Below are 13,600 nucleotides of genomic sequence, written 5' to 3'. Positions count from 1 at the left end.
CATACAAGGTTTTGACAAATGCATACAGTCATGTATTAACTACCACACTCATGACAAAGGACAGTCCCATGTAGCAACAGTAGGCTAAATAGCCAGAAAGTAAAAACAAATGAAATGTCCATCTCCAACAGAATAGGTAATTGTGGCATGTAATGGAATATCATATAGTAATGAGGATTAATGAAAAATAACCACATGGATGACTTTTAAAAACATCATGCTGAGCTAAAAGTATGTAGATACAAATGACAACATATTATATTATTACATTTATATAAATTTAAAAATAGGGAAACTAATGTGTGAACTTCCAGATGTTCAAGCTGGTTTTAGAAAAGGCAGAGGAACCAGAGATCAAATTGCCAACATCTGCTGGATCATCGAAAAAGCAAGAGAGTTCCAGAAAAACATCTATCTCCACTTTATTGACTGTACTAAAGCCTTTGACTGTGTGGATCACAACAAACTGGAAAATTCTTAGACAGATGGGAATACTAGACCACCTTACCTGCCTCCTGAGAAACCTGTATGCAGGTCAAGAAGCAACAGCTAGAAGCAGACATAGAACAACAGCCTGGTTCAAAACTGGGAAAGGAGTACCTCAAGGCTATATATTCTCACCCTGCTTATTTAACTTCTATGCAGAGTACATCATGCAAAATGCCAGACTAGATGAAGCACAAGCTGGAATCAAGAGAGAAATATCAAAAACTTCAGATATGCAGATGATACCACCTTTATGGCAGAAAGTGAAAAAGAACTTCAGAGCCTCTTGATGAAGATGAAAGAAGACAGTGAAAAAGCTGGCTTAAAAGTCAACATTCAAAAAACTAAGATTATGGCATCTGGTTTTGTCACTTCAAGGCAAAGAGATGGGGAGAAAATGGAAACAGTGAGAGACTTTATTTTCTTGGACTCCAAAATCCCTGCGGACGGTGGGTACAACCATGAAATTAAAAGACACTTGCTCCTTGGGAAAAAAGCTATGACAAACCTAGACAGAGTATTAAAAAGCAGAGACATCACTTTGCCAACAAAGGTCTGTTTAGTCAAAGCTGTGGTTTTTCCAGTAGTCATATACAGATGTAAGACTTGGACCATAAAGAAAGCTGAGCGCCAAAGAAAGGATGCTTTCCAACTGTGGTGTTGGAGAAGACTCTTGAGAGTCCCTTGGACTGCAAGGAGATCAACAAAGTCAATCCTAAAGGAAATCAATCCTGAATATTCATTGGAGGGACTGATTCTGAAGCTGAAGCTCCAATACTTTGGCCACCTGATGGGAAGAGCCAACTCATTGGAAAAGACCCTGATGCTGGGAAAGATTGAGGACAGGAGGAGAAGGGGATGACAGAGATGAGATGGTTGGACGGCATTACCAACTCAATGGACATGAGTTTGAGCAAACTCCAGGAGATAGTGAAGGACAGGAAAGCCTGGCATGCTGCAGTCCATGGGGTCAAAAAGAGTCGGACACGACTGAGTGACTGAACAGTAACAACAAAGGTTTCCAGAAAACAAGAACTCAGAACATTGCTGGCAGTAACACAAAACTATAAAATCCTTACAAAGGGATATTTAGCAATGTCTATCAAATGCATTTTCCCTTTGACCTAGCTGTCCCTCTCCCAGGAGTATATTCCAAAATATGCTAGCAAAAAAAAGTGGAAACAAATAAAATGTCTATCAACTGATGAATGGTTAAGTAAAATGTGGTATATCCATACAAGAGAATGTTGTTCAGCCATAAAAGGAATGAAGTACTCATATACACTACAACAGAGCTGACCCTTGAAAACATTATGCTAAGAGAAAGACACCCATCTCAAATGACCACATAATGTGCTATTCCATCTATACAAAATGATCAGAATAAATACAGAAAGCACATGTATGGTGGCCTAAGGCTAAAAACAGTATGAAAAGGCAAAAAGATAGAACACTGGAAGATGAACTCCCCAGGTCGGTGGGTGTCCAATATGCTACTGGAGATCAGTGGAGAAATAACTCCAGAAAGAATGAAGAGATGGAGCCAAAGCAAAAACAACACTCAGCTGTGGACGTGACTGGTGATAGAAGGAAGGTCTGATGCTGTAAACAGCAATACTGCATAGGAACCTGGAATGTTTAGGTTTATGAATCAAGGCAAATTGGAAGTGGTCAAACAGGAGTTGGTAGGAGTGAAAATGGACATTTTAGGAATCAGCGAACTAAAATGGACTGGAATGGGTGAATTTAACTCAGATGACCATGATACCTACTACCGTGGGCAGGAATCCCTCAGAGGAAATGGAGTAGCCATCATGGTCAACAAGAGTCCAAAATGCAGTACTTGGATGCAATCTCAAAAATGACAGAATGATCTCTGTTCGTTTCCAAGGCAAACCAGTATTACGGTAATCCAAGGCTATGCCCCAACCAGGAACACTGGAGAAGCTGAAGTTAAACGGTTCTATGAAGACTTACAAGACCTTTTAGAATTAACACCCAAAAAAGATGTCCCTTTCATTAGAGGGGACTGGAATGCAAAAGTAGGAAGTCAAGAAACACCTGGAGTAACAGGCAAATTTGGCCTTGGAGTATAGAATGAAGCAGGCCAAAGGCTAATAGAGTTTTGCCAAGAGAATGCACTGGTCATAGCAAATGCCCTCTTCCAACAACACAAGAGAAGACTCTACACATGGACATCACCAGATGGCCAACACTGAAATCAGACTGATTATATTCTTTGCAGCCAAAGATGGAGAAGCTCTATACAGTTAGCAAAAACAAGACTGGAAGCTGACTGTGGCTCAGATCATGAACTCCTTATTGCCAAATTCAGACTGAAATTGAAGAAAGTAGGGAAAACCACTAGACCATTCAAGTATGACCTAAATCAAATCCAGAACTATTATACAGTGGAAGTGAGAAATAGATTGAAGGGACTAGATCTGATAGACAGAGTGCTTGATGAACTATGGACGGAGGTTTGTGACATTGTACAGGAGACAAGGATCAAGACCATCCCCATAGAAAAGAAATACAAAAAAGCAAAATGGCTGTCTGGGGAGGCCTTACAAATAGCTGTGAAAAGAAGAGAAGCAAAAAGCAAAGATATAAGCATCTGAATGCAGAGTTCCAAAGAATAACAAGGAGAGGTAAGAAAGCCTTCCTCAGTGATCAATGCAAAGAAATAGAGGAAAACAATAGAATGAGAAAGACCAGAGGTCTCTTCAAGAAAATTAGTGATACCAAGGGAACATTTCAGGCAAAGATGGGCACAATAAAAGACAGAAACAGTATGGACCTAACAGAAGCAGAAGATATTAAGAAGAGGTGGCAAGAATACACAGAAGAACTGTACAAAAAAGATCTTAATGGCACAGATAATCATGATGGTGTGACCATTCCCCTAGAGCCAGACATCCTGGAGTGTGAAGTCAAGTGGGCCTTAGGAAGCATCACTACAAACAAAGCTAGTGGAAGTGATGAAATTCCAGCTGAGCTATTTCAAATCCTAAAAGGTGATACTGTGAAAGTGCTGCACTCAATATGCCAGCACATTTGGAAAACTCAGCAGTGGCCACAGGACTGGAAAAGGTCAGTTTTCATTCCAATCCCAAAGAAAGGCAATGCCAAAGAATGCTCAAACTACCACACAATTACACTCATCTCACACGCTAGTAAAGTAATGCTCAAAATTCTCCAAGCCAGGCTTCAGCAATACATGAACCGCGAACTTCCAGATATTCAAGCTGGTTTTAGAAAAGGCAGAGGAACCAGAGATCAAATTGCCAACATCTGCTGGATCATCAAAAAAGCAAGAGAGTTCCAGAAAAACATCTATTTCTGCTTTATTAACTATGCCAAAGCCTTTGACTGTGTGGATCACAATAAACTATGGAAAATTCTGAAAGAGATGGGAATACCAGACCACCTGAGCTGCCTCTTGAGAAACCTATATGCAGGTCAGGAAGCAACAGTTAGAACTGGACATGGAACAACAGACTGGTTCCAAATAGGAAAAGGAGTATGTCAAGGCTGTATATTGTCACCCTGCTTATTTAACTTACATGCTGAGTGCTAAGTCACTTTAGTCGTGTCCGACTCTATGCGACCCCATAGACAGCAGCCCACCAGGCTCCCCCATCCCCGAAATTCTCCAGGCAAGAACAATGGAGTGGGTTGCCATTTCCTTCTCCAATGCATGAGAGTGAAAAGTGAAAGTGCAGTCGCTCAGTCGTGTCCGACTCAGCGACCTCATGGACTGCAGCCTACCAGGCTCCTCTGTCCATGGGATTTTCCAGGCAAGAGTGCTGGAGTGGGGTGCCATTGCCTTCTCCGATATGCAGAGAACATCATGAGAAACGCTGGGCTGGAAGAAGCACAAGCTGGAATCAAGATTGCCGGGAGAAATATCAGTAACCTCAGATATGCAGATGACACCACCCTTATGGCAGAAAGTGAAGAAAAACTAAAGAGCTTCTTGATGAAAGTGAAAGAGGAGAGTGAAAAAGCTGGCTTAAAGCTCAACATTCAGAAAACGAAGATCATGGCATCCAGCCCATCACCAAATGCAAATAGATGGGGAAACAGTGGAAACAGTGGCTGATTTTAGTTTTGGGGGCTCCAAAATCACTGCAGATGGTGACTGCAGCCATGAAATTAAAAGATGCTTACTCCTTGGAATGAAAGTTATGACCAACCTAGACAGCATATTCAAAAGCAGAGACATTACTCTGCCAACAAAGGTCCATCTAGTCAAGGCTATGGTTTTTCCAACAGTCATGTATGACTGTGAGAGTTGGACTATAAAGAAAGCTGAACGCCAAAAAATTGATGCTTTTGAACTGCGGTGTTGGAGAAGACTCTTGAGAGTCCCTTGGACTGCAAGGAGATCCAACCAGTCCATCCTAAAGGAGATCAATCCTGAGTGTTCACTGGAAGGACTGATGTTGAAGCTAAAACTCCAATACTTTGGCAACCTGAGAGAAAGAATTAACTCACTGGGAAAGACCCTGATTTGGGGAAAGACTGAAGGCAGGAGAAGAAGGGGATGACAGAGAATGAGATGGTTGAATGGCATCACCAAATCAATGGACATGAATTTGAGTAAGCTCCAAGAGCTGGTGATAGATAGGGAAGCCTGGCGTGCTGCAGTCCATGGCATCGCAGAGTCGGACACAACCGAGTGACTGAAATGAACTAATTAACAGAGAACTGGCTATATAAACTATGACGCCCCTATAAAATATACTGAGTATTTTGCAGGTGCAAAAAGGAATAAGAAGCATCTCCTTATATACATCTATGACGTGATCTCCAGGATATATTTTTAAAAGAAAAAGGCAATGTGGAAAGTGTTTATGGTATGTTAAATTTTGTGTAAAAAATGGAGTAGGGATGATAGAAACATACATACATATAACATACCTTGTTTTATAGTTTTAACTTTGGAACTGTGTAATTTTACATAGTTTAAAAACTAAATTAAAAACATTTTAAAAATGTAAAACAAACTGATATAAAACTCTTAGAAGATAGCATAAGAGAAAACCTAGATGATACTGGGTGTAGCAATTACATTTTTGATACAACAGCAAAGGCACAATTCATGAAAGAAATAACAGCTACACTGGACTTCATTAGTTTCAAAATCTGCTCTGTGAAAGACAACGTCAAGAGAATAAGACCACTCATAGACTAGAATATATCTGCAAAAAGACACATCTGATAAAAGACTTATCCGAAATATACAAAGAACTGTTAAAACTCAACAATAAGAAGACAACCCAATTAAAAAATAGGCCAAAGACCTTCATAGATACCTTACGAAAGACATATAGATGGCAAAGAAGCATATGTCTTATAAGCTCTACATCATATGTTATTAGGGAAATGGAAATTAGAACAACAGTGAGATTCTACTACACACCTATTAGAATGACCAAAATCCAAATTGCTGACACCACCAAATGCGGAGAATTCCATGGACAGAGAAGCCTAGCAAGCTACTGTCCATGGGGTTGCAAAGAGTCAGACACAACCGAGCGACTTTCATTAATTACTAACCCAAATGCTGACAAGGATATGGAACAGCAGGAACTCTCATTCACTGCTAGTAGTAATGTAAAATGGGAAGTCACTTTGGGAAGACAGTTCCGCGGTTTCTTCCAAAACTGAACATACTCTTACCATATGATCCAGTAATCACACTCCTTCATATACACTCAAAGGAATTTAAAAGTTAAAGTCCACACATGGACATTTATAGCAGCTTTATTCATAACTGCCAAAATTATGGAAACAAACAGCCAAGATGCTTTAACTATTAAATGGATAAACTGTGGTACATCCAGACAATGAAACATTTTTCAGCACTAAAAAGAAATGAGCCACAGAGTCATAAAAAGACATGGAGGAAACTTAAATGCATATTATTGAGTGAAAGAAGGCAATCTAAAGAGATGGAATCATCATGGAAAAGGAAAAACTATGGCATAGTGAAGAGACCAGTGGTTGGCAGGGGTTGGGGCAGGGAGAAGGATGACTAAGTGCAGCACAGAGGATTTTTAGGGCAGCGAAAATACACTGTATGATACTGTAACAGTGAATGCATGTCATTATACACTTGTCCAAACCTATAGAATGTCCCACCAAGGGTGAGCCTCAATGTATAGTATGAAGTTTGTGTGATTATGATGAGTCAGTGTAAGTTCATCTATCATAATAAATATACCACTCTGGGTGGCGGATGTCAATAATGGGGGAGGCTCTGCGTGTGTTGAGAGCAGGGGGTATTCGGGAAATCTCCGTTCCTTCCTCTTAGTGCTACTGTTCACGCCTAAAACTGCTCTAAAAAATCTGTCCTAAAAAAATGAACTCCTCTGTATGGCAAGCTGGTACCCAACCATACAAAGAACGTTAAGATATTGCTTCTGTTTTATATTCTGGATTTTCGGCTGCGAGGCAGGAGGGACCTTAGCTCCCCCACCAGGGGTCACACCCACACCCCGTGCACTGAAGCACCACCAGACAAGTCCCTCAAGTAATTTTAAAGCACAGTGTTTGACTATATATCTCTAATAGAATATATCATACGGTTAAAGCAAATACATGGGAATTCCCTGGTGATCCAGTGGTTAGGATTCTGCACTCTTAATGCTGAAGGCCTGAGTTCGATCCCTGGTTGGGGAACTGAGATCCCATAAGCCGTGCAGTGTGGCCAAAAATAAAAAAACACGTATACACACACACAAAAGGCTACTGCATTCAGTAGTCTTACTGGTAGTTATATTAGTCTTTGTTATTTTTGAAACTATTAAGAAGTGAATTATTTATTACAAAATGTTGTTAGGAACCAAAATTTAGCATATGAACAAAAATGCAAACATTTCTGGTTCAAGATGGCAGAGTAGAAGGACATGTGCTCACCTCCTCTTGTGAGGGCCCCAAATCACAGCCAACTGTTGAGTAACTATCAACAGGACACTGGAAACTACCAAAAAGATACCCCACATTCAAAGACAAGAAGCCACAGTGAGATGGCAGGAGGGGCACAATCATGATGAGATCAAATCCCATACCCTCTGGGTGGATGACCCACAAACTGGAGAACAATAACACCAAAGAAGTTCTCAACCCCATGTCGGGCTTCCCAGCCAATTCCCAGCCAAAGGGACCGCCAATTCCCAGATTCCCCAGGGAATCTGCCTTGAAGGCCAGTAGGATTGGATTACAAGACTTCCACAAGACTGGGGAAACAAGAGACTCCAGTTTAAGAGGGCACAAACAAAATTTTCCGGCATACCAAGACTCAGAGGAAAGGAGCTAGTGTCGGAGGGTCTCCTGTGGAGGAGGTGTGGGTCAGGAGGGGCTCACCACAGGGAAGGGGGCACCCAGCCTGGAAGGTCCTCCTTGGGGTATACCCTCTTGGAGGTCGCCAGCACCCAACCATAGACCTAGAGAGTTGGGTCGCCTTAGGCCAAAAAAATACCAGGGAGGGAGCATAATCCCACCCACCAGCAGATAACTGGGTTAAAGCTTTACTGAGCAAGGCCCTGCTCACCAGAGTAAGACCCAGTTTCTCCCACCACCAATCCCTCCCCCAAGGAAGCTTACACAAGCCTCTTAGCCTCCTCTATCAGAAGCCAGACAGAAGCAAGAAGAACCACAGTCCCAAAGCGACTAAAACAAAAACCACATTACAGAAACTTAACCACCATGAAAAAGCAGAAAGTTATGTCCCAAATGAAGGGATAAGATAAAACCCCAGAAAAACAATTCAATGACGTGAAGATAGGCAACCTTCCAGAAAAAGAATTCAGAAAAATGATAGTGAAGATCATTCAAGATCTCAGAAAAAGAATGGAGGCAAAGATTGAGAATATGCAAGAAATGTTTACCAAAGACTCAGAAGAACTAAAGAACAAACAGAGATGAATAATACACTAGAAGGAATCCATAGCAGAATAACTGGGACAGAAGAATGGATAGGGCTTCCCTGATAGCTCAGTTGGTAAAGAATCCACCTTCAATGCAGGAGATCCCAGTTCGATTCCTGGGTCGGGAAGATCTGCTGGAGAAGGGACAGGCTACCCACCCCAGTATTCTTGGGCTTCCCCTTATGGCTCAGCTGGTAAAGAATCTGCCCGCAATGCAGGAGACCTGGGTTCGATCCCTGGGTTGGGAAGATCCCCTGGAGAAAGGAAAGGCTACCCACTCTAGTTTTCTGGCCTGGAGAATTCCATGGACTGTAAAGTCCATGGGGTCACAAAGAGTTGGACACGACTGAGTGATTTTAACTTCAACTTTCAAGAACGGATAAATGACCTGGGGGACAGAATGGCAAAAGTCACTGCTACAGAACAGAATATAGAAAAAAGAATGAGAAGAAATGAAGACAGCCTAAGAGACCTCTGCGACAACAGTAAACACACTAACATTTGCATTGTAGGGGTCCCAGAAGGAGAAGAGAGAAAGGACCTGAGAAAATATTTGAAGAGATAATAGCTGAAAACTTCCCTAACATGGGAAAGGAAATAGTCAACCAAGTCCAGGAAGCACAGACAGCCTCAGGCAGGGTAAACCTAAGAAGGAACACATTGAGACACATAATAATCAAACTTACAAAAATTAAAGACAGAGCTGTGCTCAGTCACTCAGTTGTGTCCAACTCTTTGCTACCCCATGGACTGTAGCTCATGAGGCTCCTCTGACCCAGGGGATTCTCCAGGCAACAATACTGGAGGGGGTTGTCATGCCCTCCTCCAGGGGATCTTCCCAACCCAGGGATCGAACACTGGTCTCCCGCATTGCAGGCGGATTCTTTACATCTGAGCCACCAGGGAAGCCCTAAAAAATATAAAAAGCAACGAGGGAAAAGGAAGGGAACTCCCACCAGGGTTCAAGCTGATTTCTCAGCAGAAACTCTACAAGCAAGAGAATGGCAGGATATATTAAAAGTGATGAAAGGGAAGAACCTAAACCAAGAATACTTTATGAAGCAAGAATCTCCTTCAGATTTGATGGAGAAATCAAAAGCTTTCCAGACAAGCAAAAGTTAAGAGAATTTAGCACCACCAAACCAGCTTTACAACAAATGCTAAAGGAACTTCTCTAGGCAGGAAACAAGAGAAAATAAACCCAAAACAATTAAGAAAATGGTAATAGGATCATATATATGGATAATTACCTTAAATGTAAATTGATTAAATGCCCTAATCAAAAGACATAGACAAGGTGAGCAGGTGAAAACAGGTGGATATATACATTTTCACTTATCACATCACTCTGCCTGACCCCCCCCCAAATTGTATGTAATTATTTTATAGTTAATCATGTTGCCATTATGGCTTGCAATTGTAATTGTCTTTTATTTTTTGTCTGGCTCTTGATTATGAAAATTGATAAACATCTTTCACTACTGCGATTACTCACAATGCCATTGTATCATGATTGGTCAACAGAAAAATAATAGAATTCTATATCACTAAAACTACCATTTAATAGAAGATCCTGGAATACTTTTTAAAATTCATATGCATACCAGAATTATCTTGGAATTTTTTGAAAACTACAAATGTCCAGGTATTGCTTTTTTTTCCCACCAGAGTTCCAGATATGTTTCTAAGGAGCAGCCACGTTTAAAAACAACTGGACTATATGAAGAACTTTTACTTTTATCTAGTTTGTTTCACTTTTTCTATTTCATATTCAGTACTCCCATTTCATTTAGTTTGTTTTCCAATTTCTTCATCTCTTTCTTTTTAATATTCGTTCTCAAGCCTTTATCAAGCATAGCAGAAAAGTTCTTATATACTTTTATATACATAATATGTATAACATATATATTTTAGAAAAACTTGTAAATTTGTGCCTAACTAAAAAATTTAAGACATTTTGATTCCACTTGTTTGACTTAGTATGAATAGAATGCTATTTTTCTCATCTAAAAAATAGATATGCAACAAGAAACAAAGGTTACTGTGTAGCCCAGGGAACTATAGTCAATATCTTATAATAACTTATAATGGAAAATAATTTCAAAACCCATATATGTGTATATGTGTAACTGAATCACTCACAAAAAATAATTCTACTGTTTGAAATTTAGCAATGTTTCTCTTTTTGCCAGCTCTTCTAAATGTCCTATGGACATCTAATAATGAAATATGAGATATAAATTTTAAATATATTTATATAGGATATAGAAATAATATAAACTAATATAAATAGAAATCTATTATATTTAAATTATTAATGACATCATTCAAGATGTTCCTATCCTTATTTTTTATGTACTTGATAAAATATTCTCAGAAAAATGTTAACATGCCTCACTATGATTATATATTTTTTCTTTCCCTTATATTTCTTCTGATTCTTTGTTTCTTTGTTGTTAGGTGTCTAATGGTTTATGATGTCTATCTTCTTTGTCATTAAAAATATTCATCTTTGTTTCACTTAAAAATAAATTAATTTTTTAAATGCAAAAATAGAAGATAGACATTAGACACCTAACAACAAAGAAACAAAGCAAAAATCAGAAAAATGCAAAGAGTAAATCTAAAAAGTTACTCAAAATCCTCTTTTTTCAATTTGAGAAATTCAAGATATTATTATGAATTATTTATCTTTCTTAAAAAATACTTTTTCCCTAGAACTGAAAAGGCTTTAAAGCAGTGACGACCCAATGAATACAATTCTGCCCAGACTATTGTCTCTAACTAAATATTCATAACATTTCTTACTAAAATGAATCAGGTTCCTTGGAGAAATATCTGATTCTAGATCTGAGGTAAGGATAAAAGAGAAGAGAATAAGAGAAGCCTGATTTGTTCTGTAGAAAAACAGAAAGATTACTGGGATCTTGTCCAAAGGACACAGGTGATATTGAAAGGCTCTCACTGGCCACAGATGGGGACAGATGACCATCAGAAAGAATCATGACTGGAATGGTGTTGCGCAAAGGCATTGTGTACTTGACAGTACACAACAAACACATCTTATAAGAAAACATAGACATAGCATGTAAAAAATGAAAAAGCACATAAAAAATGAACAATGAATGTAAAATAGTAAATCAACCAGGAAATGTTCAACAGTTTGTTAAAAAGTTAAATCCTCACCTACCATTCCATCCAACTATTCCGTTCCTAGGCATTTAGCCAAGAGAGAGAAAAGCACACGACCTCACAGCAACTTGTATATGAGTTTTTATAGCAGCATTATTTGCAATAGCCAAAAACTGGAAATAAAATGAACATTAACAAGTGAATAGATAACAAGTTGTGATCTACTTACACATGGAATGTTACTCAATAATTAAAAGAATGAACTGGGCTTCCCTGGTGGCTCAGTGGTAAGGAATCTGCCTGCCAGTGCAGGAGACAAGGGTTTGATCCCCTATCCGGGAAGATCCCACATGCCGCAGAGCACAGCAATAAAGCCCCAGCACGGCCATGTATACTAAATAAATAAACTAAATAGAATAAATAAAAGGAATGAACTATCAACAAACTCAACAGCATGGATAAATCTCAAAATAATTATACTGAATAAAAGAAGCCACTAAAAACTAGTACATACTTCATGATTTCACTTAGAAAACATTATAGAAAATGCAAACCAATCTATACTGACAGAAAGTCATTGCCTGGGGATGGAAGGGGAAAGAGCAGGGAGATCAACAATAGGTTTGAGGGAATGGATATGTTATTATCTTGACCGTGCTGATGGTTGCATGTACATATACATACATCCAAACTTACCAAATTGTAGACTTTATATAGGTACAGTCTATTCTCCCTCAATTACACCTTAATAACAATGTAAAACATAAATGGATTCGAGATGATAAACCGCCTTCACTCTTCCCCACCCAAAAGAAATCTCTTCAGAGATTATTAGGGTGTCAACTCATAAATCTTAAATTTGCTAAATAAAGGTAAAGAATTCCATATTTATCCTTATATTCCTGTACAAACTGTATTTCAAAGTAATCAAATATTAATAGTTAGTGAAAGAAAGTTCTCTGTAAAGTTTTCTCTACAGAAAATCACAACTAATAAATGCAACAGGAACAAAGAGCTATAAAATGTCTATTTTCCATCTTATATTGAAATAATAGATCTACAGACAACTATCATCAATGGTTCCTAAACCACGAGGTGAGAGGTAGATGAGGAACTTTTCACAATTGACAAGTCAGGCCAACATCATCTGAATCCACTGGTTAACCTTAACCAAAGGAATATTATGCACCTCCCATTATTTACAGTCGGAAATACATGGTACCATTCATGAAGTATTCTTACCAAGAAAATGAACAAATGAATCAAATCAAGTCTTTAACTACCAAATTAAACATCTTAAATAATACCTCGAGGATCCAATCAGCCAAAGCACAAAATATGGGAAATTCTTTAGCAGAAATAATCCAGTTTCTACAAAGAATAAATTACATATAAAAAAGTGTGGGATTGGGGATTGTTTAAAATTACAGAGCTTTATTTTTTAAGGTTTTTCTTCTTTTTTAAAAAAATGCTCTTTGTTTGGGGTTTTTTGGCTGTGCTGGGTCTCTGCTGCTGTGCGTGGACTTGCTCTAGCTGCAGTGAGCAGGAGCTACTCTCTAGTTGCACTGCACAGGCTTCTCATTGCTGTGGCTCCTATTATTGCACAGCAAGGGCTCCAGGCTCATGGGCTTCAGGAGTCATGGTGCACAGGCTAAGTTGCCCCATGTCATGTGAAATCTTCCTGGACCAGGAATCAAACCTGTGTCCACTGCATTGGCAGGTAGAGTCTTAACCACCAGACCACCAGGGAAACCCTTAAAGAGCTTTCAAAAGCAATATTCCCAAATATAAGGTATGGAGCTCTTTGCAGCCAAACTGAACTGTCAAAAAAAATATTTTAGGGACAACTCAGGAAAATTAAATATGAAATAAGTGTTAGATGATATTAAGGAATCCCTATGAATTCTATTAATTGTGGTAATAGTATTGTGGAGTCTTTTTCTTTCTTCTCAATCTTTGTTAATATACAGATGGAATCCTATGGTATCTGGGATTTGCTTTCAAGTATTGCAGTGTGTGCATACACACACACTCACAGAGCGGCA

At 39.0% G+C, this 13,600-nt stretch overlaps 1 protein-coding gene across 4 annotated transcripts in view; it reads right to left on the bottom strand.

Moving 5' to 3' along the window:
* The window catches only part of BLTP3A (bridge-like lipid transfer protein family member 3A), a 72,950-nt gene that overhangs the window by 37,240 nt on the left and 22,110 nt on the right, over positions 1-13,600 (bottom strand). The window lies entirely within an intron of this gene.

Source organism: Ovis canadensis, chromosome 20 (assembly GCF_042477335.2).
Source record: "Ovis canadensis isolate MfBH-ARS-UI-01 breed Bighorn chromosome 20, ARS-UI_OviCan_v2, whole genome shotgun sequence".
Taxonomy (NCBI): Eukaryota; Metazoa; Chordata; class Mammalia; order Artiodactyla; family Bovidae; genus Ovis; species Ovis canadensis.
The sequence above is the reverse complement of the archived record's forward strand: the minus strand, read 5'-3'. Positions and strand labels throughout refer to the sequence as shown.